Source organism: Arachis stenosperma, chromosome 5 (assembly GCF_014773155.1).
Source record: "Arachis stenosperma cultivar V10309 chromosome 5, arast.V10309.gnm1.PFL2, whole genome shotgun sequence".
NCBI lineage: Eukaryota > Viridiplantae > Streptophyta > Magnoliopsida > Fabales > Fabaceae > Arachis > Arachis stenosperma.
In genome coordinates, this window is record NC_080381.1 from 105,961,062 (window position 1) to 105,981,527 (window position 20,466).

At 38.0% G+C, this 20,466-nt stretch overlaps 1 non-coding gene across 1 annotated transcript; it reads left to right on the forward strand.

The window, feature by feature from the left end:
- The first annotated feature begins 2,985 nt into the window (after nt 1-2,985).
- Nucleotides 2,986-3,093, forward strand: LOC130983469 (small nucleolar RNA R71). Its single transcript, XR_009087456.1, has one exon. It is a non-coding gene; the product is annotated as a small nucleolar RNA R71 (small nucleolar RNA).
- The last annotated feature ends 17,373 nt before the right edge of the window (nt 3,094-20,466 follow it).

Genomic DNA, 20,466 nt, shown 5'->3' on the forward strand with positions numbered 1-20,466 from the left:
CATCTCCTTGCATCATGGGCAAGTTGAATGCCAACCTTACATTTTCCGGACTAAAATCTAAGCATTTCCCCTGAACCATTGTAAGCCAATTCTTTGGGTCCGAGTTCACACTTTGATCATGGTTCTTGGTGATCCATGCATTGGCATAGAACTCTTGAACCATTAAGATTCCGACTTGTTGAATGGGGTTGGTAAGAATTTCCCAACCTCTTCTTCAGATCTCATGTTGGATCTCTGGATATTCACTCTTTTTGAGTTTGAAAGGGACCCCGGGGATCACCTTCTTCTTGGCCACAACTTCATAGAAGTGGTCTTGATGCACCCTTGAAATGAATCTTTCCATCTCTCAGGACTCGGAGGTGGAAGCTTTTGCCTTCCCTTTCCTCTTTCTAGAGGTTTCTCCGGCCTTAGGTGCCATAAATGATTATGAAAAAACAAAAAGCAACGCTTTTACCATACCAAACTTAGAAGGTTTGCTCGTCCTCGAGCAAAAGAAGAAAGAAAAGAGTAGAAGAAGAAGAAAATGGAGGAGATGGAGGGGGCTTTGTGGTTCGGCCAAGGGGGAGAAGTAGTGTTTAGGTTGTGTGAAAATGAAGGAGTGAAGAAGGGTTTATATAAGGGTGGAGAGAGGGGTAGGGTTCGGCCATTATGGGTGGGTTTGGGAGGGAAAGTGGTTTGAATTTGGATGGTGGGGGAGGTGGGGTTTTATGAAGGATAGATGTGAGTGGTGAAAAGAATGGTGGGATTTGATAGGTGAGGGGTTTTTTTGGGGAAGAGGTATTGAGGTGATTGGTGAATGGGTGAAGAAGAGAGAGAGTAGTGGGATAGGTGGGGATCCTGTGGGGTCCACAGATCCTGAGGTGTCAAGGATAGCTCATCCCTGCACCAAGTGACGTGTAAAACGCCCTTTCTGCCAATCCTGTCGTTAAACGCCGGGCTGCTACCCTTTTCTGGCGTTAAACGCTAGTCTGGTGCCCCTTTTTGGCGTTAAACGCCAGTCTGGTGCCCCTTTCTGGCGTTAAACGCCCAGAATGGTGCCAGACTGGGCGTTAAACGCCCATTTGCTGCCCTTACTGGCGTTTAAACGCCAGCAAGTTTTTCCTCCAGGGTGTGCTATTTTTTATTCTGTTTTTTCATTCTGTTTTTTCTTTTTCAGTTGTTTTTGTGACTTCACATGATCATCAACCTATAGAAAACATAAAATAACAATGGAAAATAAATAAATATAACATTGGGTTACCTCCCAACAAGTGCTTCTTTAATGTCAGTAGCTTGACAGTGGGCTCTCATGGAGCCTCAAAGATACTCAGAGCAATGTTGGAACCTCCCAACACCAAACTTAGAGTTTGAATGTGGGGGTTCAACACCAAACTTAGAATTTGGTTGTGGCCTCCCAACACCTCACTTAGAGTTTGACTGTGGGGGCTCTGTTTGACTCTGTTTTGAGAGAAGCTCTTCATGCTTCCTCTCCATGGTTATAGAGGGATATCATTGAGCCTTAAACACAAAGGATTCTTCATTCACTTGAATGATCAATTCTCCTTTGTCAACATCAATCACAGCCTTTGCTGTGGCTAGGAAGGATCTGCCAAGGATGATGGATTCATCCATACACTTCCCAGTCTCTAGGATAATGAAATCAGCAGGGATGTAGTGGTCTTCAACCTTTACCAGAACATCCTCTACAAGTCCATAAGCTTGTTTTCTTGAATTGTCTGCCATCTCTAGTGAGATTCTTGCAGCTTGTACCTCAAAGATCCATAGCTTCTCAATTACAGAGAAAGGCATGAGGTTTATGCTTGACCCTAGGTCACACAAAGCCTTCTCGAAGGTTATGGTGCCTAATGTACAAGGTATTGAGAACTTCCTAGGGTCCTGTCTCTTTTCAGGTAAACTCTGCCTAGTCAAGTCATTCAGTTCTTTGGTGAGCAAAGGGGGTTCATCCTCCCAAGTCTCATTACCAAATAAGTTGTCATTTAGCTTCATGATTGCTCCAAGGTAATTAGAAACTTGCTCTTCAGTGACATCTTCGTCCTCTTCAGAGGAAGAATACTCATTAGAGCTCATGAATGGCAGAAGTAAATACAATGGAATCTCTATGGTCTCAGTGTGAGCCTCAGATTCCCATGGTTCCTCATTAGGGAACTCATTGGAGGCCAGTGAACGTCCATTGAGGTCTTCCTCAGTGGCAATCATTGCCTCTTTCTCCTCTCCAAATTTGGCCATGTTGATGGCCTTACACTCTCCTTTTGGATTCTCTTCTGTATTGCTTGGAAGAGTACTAGGAGGGAGTTCAGTAACTTTCTTACTCAACTGACCCACTTGTGCCTCCAAGTTTCAAATGGAGGTCCTTGTTTTAGTCATGAAACTTTGAGTAGTTTTGATTAGATCAGAGACCATGGTTGCTAAGTCAGAGTGGCTCTGCTTAGAATTCTCTGTCTGTTGCTGAGAAGATGATGGAAAAGGCTTGCCATTGCTAAACCTGTTTCTTCCACCATTATTGTTGTTGAAACCTTGTTGAGGTCTCTATTGATCCTTCCATGAGAGATTTGGATGATTTCTCCATGAAGGATTATAGGTGTTTCCATAGGGTTCTCCCATGTAATTCACCTCTTCTATTGATGGGTTCTCAGGATCATAAGCTTCTTCTTCAGATGAAGCGTCCTTAGTACTGCCTGGTGCAGCTTACATTCCAGGCAGACTTTGAGAAATCATATTGACTTGCTGAGTCAATATTTTGTTCTAAGCCAGTATGGCATTCAGAGTATCAATCTCAAGAACTCCTTTCTTCTGATTCGTCTCATTGTTCACAAGATTCCTTTCAGAAGTGTACATGAATTGGTTATTTGCAATCATTTCAATGAGTTCTTGAGCTTCTGCAGGCGTCTTCTTCAGATGAAGAGATCCTCCAGCAGAGCTGTCCAATGACATCTTGGAAAGTTCAGACAGACCATCATAGAAGATACCTATGATGCTCCATTCAGAAAGCATGTCAGAAGGACACTTTTTGATCAATTATTTGTATCTTTCCCAAGCTTCATAGAGGGATTCACCTTCCTTCTGTTTGAAGGTTTGGACTTCCACTATAAGCTTACTCAATTTTTGAGGTGGAAAGAACTTTGCTAAGAAGGCATTGACTAGCTTTTCCCAAGAGTTCAGGCTTTCTTTAGGTTGTGAGTCCAACCATATCCTAGCTCTGTCTCTTACAGCAAAAGGGAATAGCATAAGTCTGTAGACCTCCGGGTCAACCCCATTAGTCTTGACAGTGTCACAGATTTACAAGAATTCAGCTAAAAACTAATGAGGATCTTCCAATGGAAGTACATGGAACTTGCAATTCTGTTGCATTAGAGAAACTAATTGAGGCTTAAGCTCAAAGTTGTTTGCTCTAATGGCAGGGATAGAGATTCTTCTCCCATAGAAGTCGGGAATAGGTGCAGTAAAGTCATCCAGCACCTTCCTTGCATTGTTGGCATTGTTGTTGTTTTCGGCTGCCATGTCTTTTTCTTGTTTGAAGATTTCTGTTAGGTCCTCTAAAGAGAGTAGTGCTTTAGCTTCTCTTAGCTTTCGCTTCAAGGTCCTTTCAGGTTCAGGGTCAGCCTCAACAAGAATACTTTTGTCTTTGCTCCTGCTCATATGAAAGAGAAGAGAACAAGAAAATATGGAATCCTCTATGTCACAGTATAAAGATTCCTTGAGACGTCAGAGGAAAAGAAGAATAGAAGGAGGAGGTAGAAGAATTCGAACTTATCAAGAGGGATAGAGTTCGAATTGTGCATTGAGGAGGAGTGTTAGTCCATAAGTAGAAGGATGTGAGAAGAGGGGAAGAATTTTCCAAATTAAAGTAAAAGATTTTAAAAGAATTTTGAAAATTGATTGATGATTTTCGAAAACTAAGAGTGTGAAAGAAATTAAGTGATTTTTGAAAAAGATTTTTGAAAGTAGAAATCAAAAAGATATGATTGAAAACTTTTTTGAAAAAGATGTGATTAAAAAGATATGATTGAAAAACAATTTAAAAGGATTTGATTTTTAAAATTAATGACTTGGCTAACAAGAAATTTAAAAGATATGATTCAGACATTAAACCTTTCTCAACAGAAAAGGCAACATACTTGAAATGTTTGAATCAAATCATTAATTGTTAGCAAGTATTTTTGAAAAATGGAAAGAAATTGATTTTGAAAATATATGATTGAAAAGATATGATTTGAAGAAGATTTGATTTTGAAAAATTATGAAAACTAAAAAAAATTTGAATTAAAAACAAAATCTTCCCTCTTGTGCCATCCTGGCGTTAAACGCCAAGAATGGTATCCATTCTGGCGTTTAACGCCAAAATGCTACCCTTTTGGGCGTTAAACGCCTACCTGGCTGGCGTTTAAATGCCAGTTTTCCTTCCTCACTGGGCGTTTTGAACGCCCAGCTTTTTCTGTGTAATTCCTCTGCTGCATGTTCTGAATCTTCAATTCTCTGTATTATTGACTTGAAAAGACACAAATAATTTTTTTTTGAATTTTTAATGATGAGGAATAATCAAAATGCAGCTAAAATCAAATAAACAATGCATGCAAGACACCAAACTTAGAAGTTTGTATACTATTGACACTAACAAATTGAGAATGCATATGAGAAACAACAAAACACTCAAGACAAGAGAATTTAAAGATCAGAGCAAGGAAATCATCAAGAACAACTTGAAGATTAATGAAGACACATGAATGAATTCAAAAAATGCAAGAAGAACAGAAACATGCAATTGACACCAAACTTAAAATTAGACAGTAAACTCAAACAAGAAACATGAAATATTTTTTATTTTTATGATTTTATAACATTTTTTTGGATTTTTCGAAAATTATTGGGAAAAGAAAAATAAGGATTTCAAAATTCCTAATGAGAATTCCAAGAATCATGCAATGTTAGTCTAAAGCTTTAGTCTAAAAAGATTAGACATGGCAAGCCAAGCTTCAGCAGGACATTACATTCAAGAGCTAAATTGATGAGAATCAATCAGCTTTGGTGATGATGAAAACATCATCTGAAACTCTAGAATTCATTCTTAAGAACTCTGAAGAACAAAATAAAATAAAATTACCTAATCTAAGCAACAAGATGAACCGTCAGTTGTCCAAACTCGAACAATCTCCGGCAACGGTGCCAAAAACTTGGTGCACGAAATTGTGATCATCAATGGCGCCATCAACATGGTACACTCAATTGCAATCTCAACTCTTTATCACAACTTCGCACAACTAACCAGCAAGTGCACTGGGTCGTCCAAGTAATAAACCTTACGCGAGTAAGGGTCGATCACACGGAGATTGTTGGTATGAAGCAAGCTATGGTCATCTTGTAAATCTCAGTCAGGCGGATTCAAATGGTTATGGAGGATTAATGATTAAAAGATGAATAAAACATAAAATAAAGATAGAGATACTTATGTAATTCATTGGTGAGAATTTCAGATAAGCGTATGGAGATGCTTTGTCCTTTCCGTCTCTCTACTTTCCTACTATCTTCATCCAATTCTTCTTACTCCTTTCCATGGCAAGCTGTATGTTGGGCATCACCGTTGTCAATGGCTACAGTCCCGTCCTCTCAGTGAAAATGTTCAACGCGCTCTGTCACAGCACGTCTATTCATCTGTCGATTCTCGATCATGTCGGAATAGAATCCAGTGACTCTTTTGCGTCTGTCACTAACGCCCCACAATCGCGAGTTTGAAGCTCGTCACAGTCATTCAATCCCTGAATCCTACTCAGAATACCACAGACAAGGTTTAGACCTTCTGGATCCTTAAGAATGGCCGCCAATGGATTCTAGCTTATACCACGAAGATTCTGATTAAGGAATCCAAGAGATATACATTCAAGCCTTGTTTGCATGTAGAACGAGGTGGTTGTCAGGCACGCGTTCATAAGTGAGAATGATGATGAGAGTCACATAATCATCACATTCATCAAGTTCTTGGGTGCGAATGAATATCTTAGAACAAGAATAAGCTGAATTGAATGGAAAATAGTAGTAATTGCATTAATACTCGAGGTACAGCAGAGCTCCACACCTTAATCTGTGGTGTGTAGAAACTCCACCGTTGAAAATACATAAGTGATAATGGTGACCATTGGCTTCGGCCCCAGAGAGGGAACCAGAAGAACCAAGATATGATCTAAGACAGCATAGGACTGATCAAAGATAAAAATACAATAGCAAAAGGTCATATTTATAGAGAACTAGTAGCTTAGGTTTTACAAAAATGAGTAAATGACGTAAAAATCCACTTCAGGGTCCACTTGGTGTGTGCTTGGGCTGAGCATTGAAGCTTTCATGTGTAGAGACTTTTCTTGGAGTTAAACGCCAGCTTTTGTGCCAGTTTGGGCGTTTAACTCCAGCTTTTGTGCCAGTTCCGGCGTTAAACGTTGGGAATTCTTGAGCTGATTTGGAACGCCGGTTTGGGCCATCAAATCTCGGATAAAGTATGTACTATTATATATTGCTGGAAAGCCCAGAATGTCTAATTTCCAACACAATTGAGAACACGCCAATTGAGCTTCTGTAGCTCCAGAAAATTCACTTCGAGTGCAGGGAGGTCAGAATCCAACAGCATCTGCAGTCCTTTTCAGCCTATGAATCAGATTTTTGATCAGGTCCCTCAATTTCAGCCAGAAAATACCTGAAATCACAGAAAAACATACAAACTCATAGTAAAGTCCAGAAAAGTGAATTTTAAATAAAAACTAATAAAAATATAATAAAAACTAGCTAAAATATACTAAAAACATACTAAAAACAATGCCAAAAAGCATATAAATTATCCGCTCATCAAATATCAAAGGGCCATGATGGAAGATCAAAGAGTTGTGAGGGAAGGACAAAAGAGGCAGGGGCGTGACATAGAAGAAATCAAGCACTCCATTGGATCCTCCAGAAGGAGTAGTAGCCGCCATCACTAAGGTGGATTTGTTCCCTTAATCCCCTGTTGCCTATGTTATTTTTCTGTTTTCTATGTATTTTATCTTATTGTCTGTTTCTAGTGCATGATCATCTTTATCTATGTCTTAAAGCTAAATATTCCATGCATCTCTCACCTTGCTTAAAAGAAAAATTTTAATTGAAAAAGAAAAGTAAGATGTATGAATTTCGAGTTATATATTAAGAATAGTTCAATTATTTAATGTGGTGGCATTTCTTTTTCTTTCTGAATGTATGAATAAACAGTGCATATTTGGTATTGGAGTAAAGAATGTTGGCTCTTGAAAGAATGATGATAAAAAGTGAAGTATTATTGATAATTCGAAAGATCCAAAAAATTGATTCTTGAAAAAGCAGCAAAAAGCAATAAAAGAAAGAAAAAATGTGTATATGTAAAAAAAAGCAAGCTAAAAAAGAAAGAAACAGAAAAAGCCAATAGCTCTTTAAACCAAAAGGCAAGAGCAAGGATCCAAGGCTTTGATCATCACTAGTTAGGAGGGCCTGAAAGAAACACAATCTGGGCCTAAACAGTTCAAATGAGCTGCTTCCCTAACTATATGCTTGTGGTGTGAAGGTGTTAAGTGAAAAATTTGAGACTGAGCAGTTAAAATCATGATCCAAAGAAAAAAGTGTGCTTAAGAACTCTGGACACCACTGGCTGGGGATTCTAGCAAAGCTGAATCATAGTTCGGAAGGGTTTACCCAGTTAAGTGTCTGTGGCGTTTATGTATCCGGTGGTAATACTGGAAAACAAAGCGCTTAGGGTCACAGACAAGACTCTAAAGAAGCTGTGTTCAAGAATAAAAAAGAACTAAACTAGGAGAGTCCATAATATCATCTGGATTCTAAGTTCCTAAAGATGCCAATCATTCTGAGCTTCAATGGAAAGTGAGATGCCAAAACTATTCAGAAGCAAAAACCTTCTAAGTCCTGCTCATCTAATTGAAACTGAGCTTCATTGAAACTCTGAGATTTATTGTATCTTTCTCTTCTTTTCAATCCTACTTTGATTTAGTTGCTTAAGGACAAGCAACAATTTAAGTTTGGTGTTCTGATTAGTGGATATTTTATATGCTTTTTGGCATCATTTTTAAATAGTTTTCACTATGTTTTGTTTAAGTTTATTATATTTTCATAGGATTTAGTGAAAAATTTACATTTTTGGATTCTACTTTGAGTTTGTATTTTATTGTGATTTCAGGTATTTTCTAGCTAAAATTGAGGAGTTTGAGCACAAGTCTGATTCAGAGACAGAGAAAGGACTGCAGATGCTGTCAGGATCTGACCTCTGTGCACTCGAAGGAGATTTTCTGGAGCTATAGAAGTCCAAATGGTGCGCTCTCAAAAGCTATGAAAATCTAACATCTAGTGCTTTCCAAAAATATATAATAGTCCATACTTTACTCTGGATATAAAGGTTCAAAACTGGCATTCAACGCTAGCCACCTTTCCTATTCTTGGTGTTGGACGCCCAAAAGGGAGCAGCTAGCATCCAACGCCCAAAAGGGAGTCCCAAGCCAGCGTTCAACACCCCTAAGGGGTATTAGCTCGTGGAGACACCCCAAACTCAGCCCAAACACTCACGAAGTGGGTCTAGAAAGTGGATTTTTGCACTACAAGACTAGTCTATCTTATTTTCTGTAATCCTTAATCATTAGATTAGTATATATAGACAAGAGTTGACCCTTGTTAGGAGCTCTTCTCCACTCTACACATTCTTCATTGTTTCTTTGTACAGTATGAGTCACTAACCTCCTAAGTTTAAGGTTAGGAGCTCTGCTGATTCTTATGAATTAATAATATTACTATTCTTCTTCAATCTATGCTTGATTCTATTCTAGGATGTATCTTTGTTCTTCAACCTTATGAATCGAATGAACCGTGACAATCATCCTTATTCTACATAGGTTCTTGTGAGTCCTTGACGGGATAGTATTGAACCACAAGCTTGATTATACATCTCTTAGATGGCTAATCCACGGCTTCATTGGGGACTTCTCGAGATATCAGTTTAGCCGAGGTATGGGGCGATTAGGGCCTTTGTGGTATAGGCTAGAATCCAAAGAAGTAGTATTCTCTGATTCAAAAGATCCAACCTTGTCTGTGGTGATTTGAGTAGGATCACCAAGGGAATGGACTGCTAGAGCTTAACCCCCGTTAAGATTGGATGATCGCTGACCTGGCGTTAATCATATACAGCCTGCCATGGAATGAATCAATCAGAAGTTGGAGTAGATGGTGAGAATAGGTGATCCAAAAGGAAGAAGCATCTCCGAAGCGTCAACCGTTCTCATACCATAGATTTCACACCTATCTAGTAACATTTTATTTATTTATCTAATTTATATGTTTTTCGTGACAAACTATAATTTGTATATGCCTAACTAAGATCTGTAAGGTAACCATTGCTTGCTCAAACAGAGAATCTCCGTGGGATCGACCCTCACTCACCTGAGGTATTACTTGGACGACCCGGTATACTTGCCGGTCTATCTGTGCGAAACGTGCGGAGCCAGTTTCATGCACCAATCACCTTCCCTAGGACGCAGATGAGGAGACAGTTAGGAGGTATGCGAGGGCATACATCATGATGCTATTATCCACCCAGCTCTTTGGTGACTAGAGCGGAATTTACAATCCACAAACTAACCGACAAGTGCACCGAGTCGTACCAAGTAGTATCTCAAGTGAATGAGGGTCGATCCCACGAGGATTGATGGATCAAACAATAATGATTGAGTGATTGGCTTAGTTAGACAAGCAGAAAAGAGTGTTTTGAGAGTTTAATTGCATCAAACAGTAAATTCAGGAAATAAAAAAGCAAGCAGTAAATGGTTTGTGAAATATATGGATAAAACAGTTAAGGCTTTAGAGATATTTATTTTCTGGATTAACTTTTCTTTCCAACTATTTTAATCATGCAAGATTCAATTCATGGCAAACTATATGTGACTAACTGATGAGCGGATATTTTATACGCTTTTTGGGGGGTATTTTCATGTAGATTTTAGCATATTTTAATTAGTTTTAATAGAATTTTATTAGTTTTTAAGCAAAAATCATATTTCTGGACTTTACTATGAGTTTGTGTGTTTTTCTGTGATTTCAGGTATTTTCTGGCTGAAATTGAGGGAGCTGAGCAAAAATCTGATTTAGGCTGAAAAAGGACTGCTGATGCTGTTGGATTCTGACCTCCCTGCACTTGGAATGGATTTTTTGGAGCTACAGGAGTCCAATTGGCGCGCTCTCAATTGGGTTGGAAAGTAGACATCCAGGGCTTTCCAGCAATATATAATAGTTCATAGTTTGCGCGAAGATAGACGACGTAAACTGGTGTTCAACGCCAGTTCCATGTTGCAGTCTGGCGTCCAGCGCCAGAAACAGGTTACAAGTTGGATTACTAGTAAACCTAGGCTACTAGTTTACTATTTAAACAAATTTTAGAGGATTACTTGGTACCTCATGACGTCTATAGAACTGGATTTTATATTCCTTGGCAGCATGAGTCTCTAAACTCCATTGTTGGGGGTGAGGAGCTCTACAGCGTCTTGATGAATTAATACAATTACTTTTGTTTTCCATTCAAACACGCTTGTTCCTATCTAAGATGTTCATTCACGCTTAAACATGAAGAAGGTGATGATCCGTGACACTCATCACCTTCCTCAGATCCATGAACGTGTGCCTGACAACCACCTCCGTTCTACATCAGATTGAATGAGCTTCTCTTAGATTCCTTAATCAGAATCTTCGTGGTATAAGCTAGAATTGATGGCGGCCACTCTTGAGGATCCGGAAAGTATAAACCTTGTCTGTGGTATTCCGAGTAGGATTCAAGGATTGAATGGCTGTGACGAGCTTCAAACTCGCGATTGCTGGGCGTCATGACAAACGCAAAAGGATTAATGGATCCTATTCCAACATGATCGAGAACCAACAGCTGATTAGCCGTGCTGTGACAGAGCATCTGGACCATTTTCACTGAGAGGATGGGAGGTAGCCACTGACAATGGTGACACCCTACATACAGCTTGCCATGGAAGGAGCCTTGCGTGTGGAAAAGGATTTCAAGGAAGAGTTGAAGTTCAGAGGACAAAGCATCTCCAAAACCCCAACATATTCTTCATTAATAAAGTAACAATTACTTATTCCAAACACTTTTACTTCTTACAATTAAATCCAAATAACCTTATTGGCATCCTGACTAAGATTAATAAAATAAACATAGTTTGCTTCAAACCAATAATCTCTATGGGATCGACCCTTACTCACGTAAGGTATTACTTGGACGACCCAGTGCAATTGCTGGTTAGTGGTACGAGATCATAAGAAATCTTGATTTTGATATTGAGATTAGAATTTCGTGCACCAAGTTTTTGGCGCCGTTGCTGGGGATTATTCGAGTTTGAACAACTAAAGGTTTATTTTGTTGCTTAGATTAGGAATAATTTATTTTTGTTGTTATAGAGTCATTAAATTCTGAGTCCTTTATTCCCTTTTCAAAAATTTTTCAAAAAAATATTATTTTTCTTTATCAATTTCTAATTTGCGTGCGTTTAGTGTCTTGTTCTAAGTTTGGTGTCAATTGCATGTTTTTCCTTGTCTCTTAACTTTTCGAATTGCATGTTCTTGTTCTTCTTTGATCTTTGGTTTGCCTTGTTCTGTGTCTTTTCTTGTTTTTCTTGTGCTTTTTCAAAACATTAGTTTTAATACATCTTTAAAATACGTTACATTTTTAGCTCAGTTGGTTAGAGCGCTGGCTTATGTTCTTGGCAATTGGGTATCTTCTTTTTAAAATCTTTTCTTCAAAAAAATAATTTTTCTTGATTTAATCTTGTGCCAAACTTTAAGTTTGGTGTTTTCTTGTTGATTTTTCTTTAATTTTCGAAAATTTATCTTGGTTTTCTAAAAATTTTAAGTTTGGTGTTCTTTCTTTTGTTCTTGGTGTTCTTGTGAATCTTCAAGGTGTTCTTGAGTCTTTCTTGTGTTTTGATCTTAAAATTTTTAAGTTTGGTGTTCCTTGGTGTTTTCCCTCCAAAATTTTCGAAAATAAGGAGCATTAGATCTAAAAACGTTAAGTCTTGTGTCTTTTGTGTGTTTTTCTCTTTCATCATAAAATTCAAAATTCAAAAAAATATCTTTTCTAACTAATTTTAAACTACATTTTCGAAAATTTTATATAAAAATTCAGATTTCAATTTCAAAATTTTTCAATTCTTATCTTTTTAATATATATTTTTTATTATCTTTTTCAAAAATTTTATCCTAACCACTTTCTCCTTTTCCTCAAATTTTTCGAAAATCTTCACAAAATATTTTCAATTTCTTTTTTTATTTTATTTATTTCATTTTTATTTATTTCATTTTTATTTTATTTTATAAAATAAATTTTTACAAAATAAATAATATCAACATACATATCATCTCCCTTGTTCTATCATGGAATTAAGTGGAAATGAACAGTCCAGGAGGACTCTGGGGTCATATGCTAACCTCACTACTGCTTCATATGGGAGTAGTATCTGTATACCCTCCATTGGAGTTAGTAGCTTTGAGTTGAATCCTTAGCTCATTATCATGGTGCAGCAAAGTTGCCAGTATTTCGGTCTTCCACATGAAGAACCTACAGAGTTTCTGGCATAATTTTTACAAATTGCTGACACAGTACATGATAAGGAAGTAGATCAGGATGTCTACAGATTACTACTGTTTCCATTCGCTGTAAAAGATCAAGCTAAGAGATGGTTAAATAACCAACCTAAAAACAGCATAAGGACATGGAAACAACTGTCAGAAAAATTCCTGAATCACTATTTTCCTCCTAAGCGGATGACACAGCTAAGGCTGAGCATCCAAGGCTTCAAACAAGGAGATAATGAATCCCTTTATGATGCTTGGGAGAGATACAGAGAGATGCTGAGAAAATGCCCCTCTGAAAATTTTTCAGAGTGGGTGCAATTAGACATCTTCTACTATGGGCTTACAGAAAAAGCTCAGATTTCTCTAGATCACTCAGCTGGTGGATCTATACATATGAGAAAAACAATTGAAGAAGCCCAAGAACTCATTGATACAGTTGCCAGAAATCAGCATCTGTACCTAAGCAGTGAATCTTCCATGAAAGAAGAAGCTAAAACAGTAACTGCTGAACTCAGTCCTGTAGATCAGGCTAATGAATTCAATCAGCAATTAGACTTTCTAACTCAGCAGCTAGCCGAATTCAGGGAAATACTACAGGAAACAAGAATGGCTAACAGGAATATGGAAGTACAGTTAAAGCAAACAGAAAAGTAACTGTCAAAACAAATAACAGAAGAATGCCAAGCAGTTCAATTAAGAAGTGGGAAAACATTAAATACCTCACTTCAAAGCAGCAGGAAGCCAAGAGATGAACAAATGGCTACTCAAAATCCCTCTGAGGACAATCAAAGCCCAGAGAGGAATAATGTTGGCGCTGAACACCCAGACCATGCTCATTCCTGGCGTTCAATGCCAGAAACAAGCATGAATCCGGCGTTGAACGCCCAAAGGGAGCACAGTTCTGGCGTTCAAACGCCAGTAACAGATAAGGAGTTGGCGTCTAACGCCACTCCAGCTTCCACCCCTGACATTCAAACGCCAGTGGGGGATCAGTCACATACAAGTGCTGATAACAACCCTTCTAAAAAGGCTTCCCAACCCACTTCTGTAGGTAATAAACCTGCAGTAACTAAGGTTGAGGAATATAAAGCCAAAATGCCTTATCCTTAAAAACTCCGCCAAGCGGAACAGGATAAGCAATTTGCCCGCTTTGCAGACTATCTCAAGACTCTTGAAATAAAGATTCCGTTTGCAGAGGCACTTGAGCAAATACCCTCTTATGCCAAGTTCATGAAAGAGATCTTAAGTCATAAGAAGGATTGGAGGGAAACTGAGAAAGTTTACCTCACTGAAGAATGCAGTGCAGTCATTCTAAAAAGCTTACCTGAGAAGCTTAAAGATCCGGGAAGCTTTATGATACCATGCACATTAGAAGGTACTTGTACCAAGCAAGCTCTATGTGATCTTGGGGCAAGTATTAATCTAATACCTACGGCTACTATCGAAAAGCTGGGGTTGACTGATGAAGTTAAACCAACCCGGATATGTCTTCAACTTGCTGATGGCTCCATTAAATACCCATCAGGCGTGATTGAAGACATGATTGTCAAGGTTGGGCCATTTGCCTTTTCCACTGACTTTGTGGTGCTAGAAATGGAGGAGCACAAGAGTGCAACTCTCATTCTGGGAAGACCTTTCCTAGCAACTGGCCGAACCCTCATTGATGTTCAAAAAGGGGAAGTAACCCTGAGAGTCAATGAGGATGAGTTCAAGTTGAATGTTGTCAAAGCTATGCAACATCCAGACACCCCAAATGACTGCATGAGTGTTGATATCATTGACTCTCTGGTAAGAGAGGTCAATATGGCTGAGAGTCTCGAATCAGAGCTAGAGGACATCTTTAAAGATGCTCAGCCTGATTTGGAGGAATTAGAGAGAATAATAGAACCTCTGAAAATCCCTTAGGAAGAGGAGAAACCTCCCAAACCCGAGCTCAAACCATTACCACCATCCCTGAAATATGCATTTCTGGGAGAAGGTGATACCTTTCCTGTAATCATAAGCTCTATCTTAGAGCCACAGGAAGAGGAAGCACTAATTCAAGTGCTAAAGACACACAAGACAGCTCTTGGGTGGTCCATCAGTGATCTTAAGGGCATTAGCCCAGCCAAATGCATGCACAAGATCTTATTGGAGGGTGACGCCAAGCCAGTGGTCCAACCACAAAGGCGGCTGAATCCAGCCATGAAAGAAGTGGTGCAGAAGGAGGTCACTAAATTACTAGAAGCTGGGATTATTTATCCTATTTCTGACAGCCCCTGGGTAAGCCCTGTCCAAGTCGTCCCTAAGAAGGGAGGCATGACAGTGGTTCATAATGAAAAAAATGAACTGGTTCCTACAAGAACAGTTACAGGGTGGCGTATGTGTATTGATTATAGAAGGCCCAATACAGCCACCAGAAAGGATCATTTTCCTTTACCATTCATAGACCAGATGCTAGAAAGACTAGCAGGTCATGAATACTACTGCTTCCTGGATGGATATTCAAGTTATAATCAAATTGCAGTAGATCCAAAAGATCAAGAGAAAACGGCATTCACATGTCCATCCGGAGTATTTGCATACAGAAGGATGCCATTTGGCTTGTGCAATGCACCTGCAACCTTTCAAAGGTGCATGCTCTCAATTTTCTCTGATATGGTGGAAAAATTTCTGGAAGTCTTCATGGATGACTTTTCAGTATTGGAGACTCATTCAGCTCCTGTCTTGACCATCTAGCACTTATTCTAAAGAGATGCCAAGAGACCAACCTAGTTTTAAACTGGGAGAAATGTCACTTTATGGTGACTGAAGGAATTGTCCTTGGGCACAAAATCTCGAACAAGGGAATAGAGGTGGATCAAGCTAAGGTAGAGGTAATTAAAAAATTACCACCATCAGCCAATGTTAAGGCAATTAGAAGCTTTCTAGTACATGCAGGATTCTATAGGAGGTTTATAAAGGATTTTTCAAAAATCGCCAAACCTCTAAGTAATCTGCTAGCTGCTGACACACCATTTATCTTTGATAAGGAGTGTCTGCAGGCGTTTGAGACTCTGAAAGCTAAGCTGGTCACAGCACCAGTCATCTCTGCACCAGACTGGACATTACCATTTGAATTAATGTGTGATGCCAGTGACCATGCCATTGGTGCAGTGTTAGGACAGAGACATGACAAGCTTCTGCACGTCATTTACTATGCTAGTCGTGTTTTAAATGACGCACAAAAGAATTACACAACCACAAAAAAGAGCTGCTTGCAGTGGTTTATGCCATTGACAAGTTTAGATCCTATTTAGTAGGATCAAAAGTGATTGTGTATACTGATTGATGAGCGGATAATTTATACGCTTTTTGGCATTGTTTTTAGGTAGTTTTTAGTAAGTTCAAGCTACTTTTAGGGATGTTTTCATTAGTTTTTATGTTAAATTCACATTTCTGGACTTTACTATGAGTTTGTGAGTTTTTCTGTAATTTCAGGTAATTTCTGGCTGAAATTGAGGGACTTGAGCAAAACTCTGAAAAAGGCTGACAAAAGGACTGCTGATGTTGTTGGAATCTGACCTCCCTGCATTCAAAATTGATTTTCTGGAGCTACAGAACTCCAAATAGTGCGCTCGCAACGGCGTTGGAAAGTAGACATCCAGAGCTTTCCGGCAATATATAATAGTCCATACTTTATTCGGGAATTGACGACGTAAATTGGAGTTGAACGCCAATTACATGCTGCTGTCTGGAGTTAAACGCCAGAAACACGTCACGACCCGGAGTTGAACGCCCAAAACATGTTATAACTTGGCGTTCAACTCCAAGAGAAGCCTCAGCTCGTGGATAGATCAAGCTCAGCCCAAGCATACACCAAGTGGGCCTCGGAAGTGGATTTATGCATCAATTACTTACTCATGTAAACCCTAGTAGCTAGTTTATTATAAATAGAACTTTTTACTAGTGTATTAGACATCTCTGGACGCCTAGTCCTTAGACCATGGGGGCTGGCCATTCGGCCATGCCTGAACCTTTCACTTATGTATTTTCAACGGTGGAGTTTCTACACACCATAGATTAAGGGTGTGGAGCTCTGCTGTACCTCAAGTTTCAATACAATTACTATTACTTTTTATTCAATTCTCTTTTATTCTTATTCCAAGATATACGTTGCACTTCAACTTGATGAATGTGATGATCCGTGACACTCATCATCATTCTCACATATGAACACGCGTGACTGACAACCACTTCCATTCTACTTTAGGCCGGGCGCATATCTCTTAGATTCCCCAACAGAATCTTCGTGGTATAAGCTAGATAGATGGCGGCATTCATGGGGATCCGGAAAGTCTAACCTTGTTTGTGGTATTCCGTGTAGGATCCCGGGAATCCGGAAAGTCTAACCTTGTCTGTGGTATTCTGAGTAGGTTTCCGGTATTGAATGACTGTGACGAGCTTCAAACTCCTGAAGGCTGGGCGTTAGTGACAAACGCAAAAGAATCAATGGATTCTACTCCAACCTGATTGAGAACCGACAGATGATTAGCCGTGCTGTGACAAAGCATTTGGACCATTTTCACTGAAAGGACGGGATGTAGCCATTGTCAAGGGTGATGCCTCCAGACAATTAGCCGTGCAGTGACAGCGCATAGGACCATTTTCCCGAGAGGATAAAAAGTAGCCATTGATGATGGTGATGCCCTACATACAGCTTGCCATGGAAAGGAGTGAGAAGGATTGGATGAAAGTAATAAGAAAGTAGAGATTCGAAAGGATTCTAGCATCTCCATACGCCTATCTGAAATTCCCACTATTGATTTACATAAGTATTTCTATCCCTTTTTATTTTCCATTTATTATTAATTTTCGAACTCATCATAAACCATTTAATCTGCCTAACTGAGATTTACAAGGTGACCATAGCTTGCTCCATACCAACAATCTCTGTGGGATCGACCCTTACTCACGTAAGGTATTACTTGGATGACCCAGTACACTTGCTGGTTAAGTTGAACGGAGTTATGATCACACCAGGGATTATTAAGATCCCAATTCATCACACCATGATCTCTTTGGGGTATTTTTGATTTCATACAAATACAAAGAGACCAACTTTGAGGATCACAATTTTGTCCACCAAGTTTTTGGCGCCGTTGCAGGGGATTGTTCGAGTTTGGACAACTGACGGTTCATCTTGTTGCTCAAATTAGGTAATTCTCTTTTCAAAAACTTTTTCAAAATTTTTCTTTTCTTTTTCGTTTTTCCAAACTTTATTTTCGAAAAAATTAATAAAAATCCAAAAACATTAATAAAACCATAAAAATAAAAAATATTTTATGTTTCTTGTTTGAATCTTGAGTTAATTTTTAAGTTTGGTGTCAATTGCATGCTTTAAAAATTTTTCTTGCATTTTTCGAAAATTCATGCATTCATAGTGTTCTTCATGATCTTCAAGTTGTTCTTGGTAAGTCTTCTTGTTTGATCTTGATGTTTTTCTTGTTTTGTGTTGTTTCTTGTTTTTCATATGCATTTTTTGTTTGTTAGAGTCCATGCATTAAAGATTTCTAAGTTTGGTGTCTTGCATGTTTTCTTTGCATAAAAAATTTTTCAAAAATATGTTCTTGATGTTCATCAAAATCTTCAAAGTGTTCTTGGTATTCATCTTGACATTCATAGTGTTCTTGCATGCATCATGTGTTTTGATCCAAAATTTTTAAAGTTTTGGGTCATAATTGTGTTTTTCTCTCTCATAATTAAAAATTCAAAAAAATCAAAAAAATATCTTTTCCTTTTTTCTCTCAAATTTTCGAAAATTTGAGTTGACTTAGTCAAAAATTTTTAAAATTAGTTGTTTCTTACAAGTCAAGTCAAATTTTCAATTTTAAAAATCTTATCTTTTCAAAATCTTTTTCAAAAATCATATCTTTTTCATTTTCTTTCGAAAATTTCAAAAAAAAAATCTTTTTCAAAATATTTTCAAAATCTTTTTCTTATCTTTATATCATATTTTCGAAAATTCACTAATAATTAATGTGATTGATTCAAAAATTTGAAGTTTGTTACTTTCTTTATAAGAAAGGTTCAATCTTTAAGTTCTAGAATCTTATCTTGTAGTTTCTTGTTAGTGAAGTAAGTAATTTCAAATTTTTAAATTAAATATTTTTATCTCTTATCTTATCTTTTTCAAAAATTTTATCTTTTTTAAAATTTGATTTCAAAATATCTTATCTAACTTCTTATCTTGTTATCTTTTCAAATTTGATTTTAATATCTTTTTAAACTAACTCTTTAACTTTTTGTTTGCTTCTTATCTTTTTCAAAACTAACTAACTACTTTTCCCTCTCTAATTTTCGAAAATACCTCTCTCTTTTTCAAAAAATCTTTTTAATTATTTTAAAATTTAATTTTAATTATATCTTATATTTAATTTTAAAAAATACTAACCCCTTTTTCAAAATTATTTTCGAAATTCTCCCTCTCTTTTCTTATTCTATTTAATTATTTATTTACTAACACTCCTTTTCACCTCTCTCCATCTAAATATCCGAACCCACTCTCCTTCATTCTTCTCCCCTTTCTTCTTCTACTAACATAAAAGAATCTCTATACTGTGACATAGAGGATTCCTCTTTCTTTTCTTGTTTTCTTCTCTTTCATATGAGCAGGAACAAGGAAAAAGGCACTCTTGTTGAAATTGATCCTGAACCTGAAAGGACTCTGAAGAGAAAACTAAGAGAAGCTAAATTACAACAATCTAAAGGTAACCTTTCAAAAATATTAGAACAAGAGAAGGAGATGGAAGCCGAAAATAATAATAATGCAAGGAGAATGCTTGGTGACTTCACAAAGCCAACGTCCAAATTTGATGGAAGAAGCATCTCCATTCCTGCCATTGGAGCAAACAATTTTGAGCTTAAGCCTTAACTAGTTGCTTTAATGCAACAGAACTGCAAGTTTTATGGACTTCCATCTGAAGATCCTTACCAGTTTTTAACTGAGTTCTTGCAGATTTGTGAGACTTTAAAGACGAATGGAGTAGATCCTGAACTCTACAGGCTCATGCTTTTCTCTTTTGCTGTAAGAGACAGAGCTAGAATATGGTTGGATTCACAACCTAAGGATAGCCTGGACTCCTGGGATAAGCTGGTCACGACTTTCTTGGATAAATTCTTTCCTCCCCAAAAGCTGAGCAAGCTTAGAGTGGATGTTCAGACCTTCAAGCAAAAGGATGGTGAATCCCTCTATGAAGCTTGGGAAAGATACAAGCAGCTGACCAAAAGGTGTCCATCTGACATGTTTTCAGAATGGACCATATTAGATATATTCTATTATGGTCTATCTGAATTTTCGAAAATGTCATTGGACCATTCTGCAGGTAGATCCATTCACCTAAAGAAAACGCCTGCAGAAGCTAAAGAACTAATTGACATGGTTGCAAATAACCAATTCATGCACACTTCTGAGAGGAATTCTGTGAATAATGGGACGCCTCAGAAGAAAGGAGTTCTTGAGATTGATGCTCTGAATGCCATATTGGCTCAGAACAAAGTGTTGACTCAGCAAGTCAACATGATCTCTCAAAGTCTGAATGGATGGCAAAATGCATCCAACAGTACTAAAGAGGCAGCTTCTGAAGAAGCTTATGATCCTGAGAACCCTGCAATGGCAGAGGTTAATTACATGGGTGAACCTTATGGAAACACCTATAACTCATCATGGAGAAATCATCCAAATTTCTTATGGAAGGATCAACAAAAGCCTCAACAAGGCTTTAACAATGGTGGACGCAATAGGCTGAGCAATAGCAAGCCTTTTCCATCATCTTCTCAGCAACAGACAGAGAATTCTAAACAAAACAACTCTAATTTAACCAATCTAGTCTC